This window comes from Bombyx mori, chromosome 24 (assembly GCF_030269925.1).
Source record: "Bombyx mori chromosome 24, ASM3026992v2".
NCBI lineage: Eukaryota > Metazoa > Arthropoda > Insecta > Lepidoptera > Bombycidae > Bombyx > Bombyx mori.
In genome coordinates this window covers 18,779,844-18,785,333 of record NC_085130.1, presented here as the reverse complement: position 1 = coordinate 18,785,333, position 5,490 = coordinate 18,779,844, and the positions used below count along the sequence as shown (strand labels likewise).

At 36.0% G+C, this 5,490-nt stretch overlaps 1 long non-coding RNA gene across 1 annotated transcript; it reads left to right on the top strand.

Annotated features, from left to right (window-relative positions):
- Window positions 1-4,251: 4,251 nt before the first annotated feature.
- Window positions 4,252-5,490, top strand: LOC134201348 (uncharacterized). Its single transcript, XR_009976596.1, has 2 exons — window positions 4,252-4,484; window positions 4,701-5,490. It is a non-coding gene; the product is annotated as an uncharacterized LOC134201348 (long non-coding RNA).

Below are 5,490 nucleotides of genomic sequence, written 5' to 3'. Positions count from 1 at the left end.
AGTAAGCTCTTCAAATCTGAAGAACAATTCGTGGGGCTCAAGAATCATTATCTAGGCGGACTAGTTCACAACCCACCTGGCGTTAATCGGCTAACACCGCTGTCACCGACGAATTTGATACTTAATTGGGCCTGTACTTATCACATATAAATTATCCCAAGGGCAAATCTATATTGTTTAGCGGATATGTTTCTTATACGCGATCTACATCAATTTGTGAAGTCATTAAGGTATGTAATTTATACATTACCTTCAGCGGGGTAAGGGGCATACTGGGTCAAGTGGTAATTATGCTCTGTACCGTAGGGGCTCAGTGACTAGAACGATTTATCTAGTTACTAATTGTATCGATTGCTTTCAAATTAATAAGAGCGTTACTGAGATTATCTTTTTTTTTATTGCTTAGATTGGGGGACGAGCTCACAGCCCACCTGGTGTTAAGTGGTTACTGGAGCCCATATACACCTACAACGGAAATGCGCCACCCACCTTGAGGAGTATAAGTTCTAAGGTCTCAGTATAGTTAACAGCGGCTGCCCCACCCTTCAAGCCGAAACGCATTACTGCTTCACGGCAGAAATAAGCGGGGTGGTGGTACCTACCCGTGCGGACTCATAAGAGGTCCTACCACAAGTAATTACGCAAATTATCAAGTCAATCGTGATCATTTGTTGAGTACGTATTTTATTAGAAAAACTGGTACCCGCCTACGGGATTCGAACACCCGTGCATCGCTAGATACGAATGCACCGGACGTCTTATCCTTTAGGCCACGACGACTTCATTATCTGCCTTTTAAATATAACCAAATATGTTAGCCTCAACGAACAGATTATGATCGTATTAGGAATATAATCAATAAAGATACACCAGTTACTCTCATAATAATCAACATAAGAATTATAGTTGAAATTAATGACTATGGGAAGTTCACAAAGGATTAAAAATGCCTCTGTTAAGGGTCTGTGTGGAGGCAGATGAGACTGTGCATCTGCTTATCCTGAATGACTAGACTTGTAAGTGATCGCTTTGATTTCTTGAAACAGCTAGGATGGTGCTTATAAGATTCATCTCCACAGATAACAGGTGCATTCAGCAGAATCAATTCATGAGGAAATGCCTGTCCATCATTTGGTATCGAATACAAAATTATTCCTTCATTGAATCATCCATCAACATTTCATTAGTATATTTATATTATTACTAGCCATCCGAGCCTGTTTCTTTGGGCATTTAAGATTAACATTATTATTTATTGTCATTATTATTAGGGAGTCCAACACTCATATAAATATTAGCCTATCCATTAAATACATGTATTTTTTACTTTTTATTTTATTGTTTAGATGGGTGGACGAGCTCACAGCCCACATGGTTTTAAGTGGTACCGGAGCCCATAGACATCTACAACGTAAATGCGCCATGGATGGATACCAAGTTTCAAGTCAATCGGATGCATGGTTCAGTAGTTATAACAGAACATCCATAAAAACCCACTGTAGATTTATATATTAGTATAGATATATGAAAATACCAGCTTGTGATATTTGAAAACCGCATTTCTTGATACTTGAGTATGTCAATCGTCTTATCTTTTAGGCCACACGATGACTTCAAAAGCACTCATCACAATATTCATATTTTAACTTAACTTAATATTCCTTCCTACTTGCCTAGAATAGATAAGTTTAAAATGTAAACAATGATAATATATCATTGGTACAAGTGTTTCCTGTTATGTTCTATGCATACATGTATCTTTGTATTTCATTTGTCTGATTTAATTTATTACATATAATTGCATTTTAACTATGGCATAGTTTGTTAGGTGTAGGTTTTTCAACAAATGGACCAGAGTTGCCAGATGCTGCTACAAGTGGATGCAAAATCAATATAATCTCATCATATTTGTGCATATTATCTTATATTTCACTAGAAGCCTGCTCTGGTTCAGCTCGGGTCCTTAACAAAAATTTCAACAATATTTGATGTTGTTTAATTTTTTTTTAAATAAAAGAACACTTACTTATTGGGGCATAACTATAAATTAATAATGTGTTCTACAAAGTCTTAGTACATTATTTTATTTTATCATCAATACTTTTCGCAGGGCACGCGATGTAAAGAATATTTTAGGTAATTTTTTTACACCTTGGGTTACATTATTGGAGTTTTAATAAAGATCCCTATTTTTTTTTTCAAAAAAGACTCCTAGGAGCCTATGTCACTCGGAAATAGTGTAGCTTCCAAACAGTGAAAGAATTTTTCAAATCGGTTCAGTAGTTTCGGAGCCTATTCAATACAAACAAACAAAAAAAATCTTTCCTCTTTATAATATTAATATATATAATATAGATTTAAAAAGAATTTGAATCAAGACTGTCTACAATACATTACTTAAGTCTTGCAAGCCACACAAATGAAACATCGGCTACATTTTTTTTATTGTTTAGGTGGATGGACGAGCTCACGCCCACTTCATGTTAAGTGGTCACCGGAACCCATAGACGCCGTAAGACATCTATAACGTAAATGCCGCCACCTACCTTGAGATGTGAGTTCTAAGGTCTCAGTTTTTACAGTTCAACAGTTGCCCCACCCTTCAAACCGCATTACTGCTTCACAGCAGAAATAGGTAGGGTGGTGGTACCTACTAGTGCGGACTCACAATTTTAATAATATATAATTTTATTATTATACTAATATTTTGCATTCTCAATGAATTTGGGTCTTTAGAGTCGTACATTGCCCAAAACATATCTCTTCGGAGCCCCTGGATCTGCTCTTGATGCTTTTAGACTCTTCAAGCACCCATCCGTGTCCTAGTACAACAAAAAGTTCGACGAGCAACCTAACCCATAGACATAACCCATTGAGTTACTCACTAGACATTCTCAGAAGGTCCAGATTCCAATTAGATTAGATCAGATTGAGCTTGTGAGCACCTTTAATGGCCTGTGCCTAGTTGGAATAGCACTTTATGCTACCAAAAATTCAGTAAAGAAAAACAAAAAAACTTAGCAAGCCATAATTTTTTTGTCCTAATTATCTTGGAGCTATTAAGACAAAGTAATGGAATGTTAAATATGATGATAAATGATGTGTATTGGTATGATGGTATTGGTAGATGATATTGCCATTGGTTCTTAATTTTTTTTCTCTGTTATCCTAAGATATATGCTTATAGTGCTTATAGTCTAAACTATAAGCTGATAATAATATAGTCTAAACTATAAGCATATTTGATAATAATATAGTCTAAGCTATACTTAAGCATATTTTATAAAATGATGCAAAAGGCATTCAGTCAGAGCCAATCCTCAAATGCCATAGTCTCTACAGATAAAGGTACTTATTACGCATGCAACTTCAGTTAATTGGTCGTATTGAATATGGTAAAAAAATATTTATTGAAGATTTCAGTTACACCAACAGTCAAGATAGTATATTATTATGTGTTTTGAATTGTTGTGATACCAAACATTACTGTTAATTATGGCTAGAAGGTTCTCTAAATTTACCATAAGCTATTTTAGTATCTGTATAGTTTTTTTTTGTTTTTTTTATAAAGCTTCTCTGTATCTGCATTTACTCAAGTTTTGTAGGGCTTTCTAGGAAGATTTAATTTCATACACATTCATTAACTGGGTGACGTGAACTGAGCTGGCTTCACTGGCAGCCCTAAAATTGATGAATTTCATAATATTAGTCTAGTACCACCAATAAATAAAAAAATATTAACAAAAAAAATGCGCCTTCTAGAATCATGTCATGTTAATCTTAAGTGGTCATGTACATAATATTACTCAGCCCTAATACCTCAAAATGCAAACCATAGTGTATTATAAGATAATAACTGTAAAACTGCTTCAAGTTTAAAGAAATACTGGGCAATTACTAGAATTACAAATTTTTTTGAAACCACCCATAAAAACTAATGAGTAAAATTCAAATTGCAACACTACAGCTTCAAAGTCACGTGGGTTAAATTTTTTCATCTGTGCTTCACTTCAGCAGATGGAAAAAAAATTAACTTGGGACATTTTGAAATCTTATCCTATCTAATAACTCATTCATGAAAATAGGTACCTGTAACTCTGCTCGTAGTCCCAGTAGTCCTTGTAGCGCGGGTGCCAGCGTTGGCCCCCACGCGAATAAGGTCTGCGTGATCCACCTTGACTCATCTTAAACAAGGCATAGTACGCAGCACTATCGATCCAAGCTTATTCAGTGCTGCAATTTCACTTAACACCACCAACACCTTCAAAAACAAGCACTAAAGTACTTAACGAAGACACTAATGTGGTATAAACACGTTCCAAGGCTGGAGGACCCCGATGGAGCCCTACGCTGCCTGTGTTTTGGAAAGCACTGGTATGTAGTGAAGTTCGTACGAATGCACGGGCAAGCGCGACAACGTCACAATGTCAGGAGGCGCGACCTCTGTAGTGTTTGTGTGAACCAAGTTTAAATTTGGCCGCCAAGTTAGTTTTTTTTAGAACATGAATAATTTAATTATGTGTGGTACTAGGTAAAAATAGTTGATGAGTTTGCTTGCTTTATAATATCGTGTTAATTTTGCTATTATTATTTTAGTTAAAAAGGAAACCTTCACTTGTCAGAGAATAAAAATATTGATTTTTTATTTTATTATAGAAAAACTTTTTTTGCTGAAACTTTGTTTTGTTGAAAATTAACAGGTTGGTCCGTGAACAAAGAAGCAGAAAGCAACAGAGAACAACGGGAGGGCGTGTTATCGCGCACTTAAAATGGTTCGTCACCGCTCACATAATTAATGTGAATCAGACTTGGTAATCTCGTGTCGTCATGCACTATCGAACTGAGCTACGTTTAACTATTCAGCATCAAACACATTTCATTGTCCTTCCGCAACACCGAAATAGTCTTTGAAACGGGAAAAAAACGAACGAAAACTAAGTGAAAATACAAGATAACGTAACACAAAACGCTCTGTACGTGCGACCGATACGTACATAAGCCTCGCGTAAGTCATAATCATAAAAAGTTTACACAACTCGTCCCGATCGTACAATGCAGCGCTTTACTCGCTTTATCATTCTCAAGCAAATCTAATCGTTTATCAGGTCAACAATGTTGAAGCACTACAGCGCTTTAGGCGTTCAATGCCAAACCCATTGTTATTATAGTACAGCCAACATGACGGCGTAATTGCAACCTGAAGTTAGTCACAAACGTAAACATGCCTTCCCGTCCGAACACGCACGTTAGACAGAGATAACGTTAGAGTTTGTTTGGTTATTTCCGTGAAAATTGTGTTTCCTTTTTTATTTATTATAATTTTTGTCAAACTATGGCGTTTGTGCTGGTATGCGTCGACAAAATTCGTGATGACACAACCTGCTAGTCCTACTTTCACTGTTATTCGTTTAATTTTGCAACGCATGTTTCGTTTTTCGACTAAAATAAGCGAGTGTCGCAAATGCGGAAGGGAATAAATAACGCCTTATC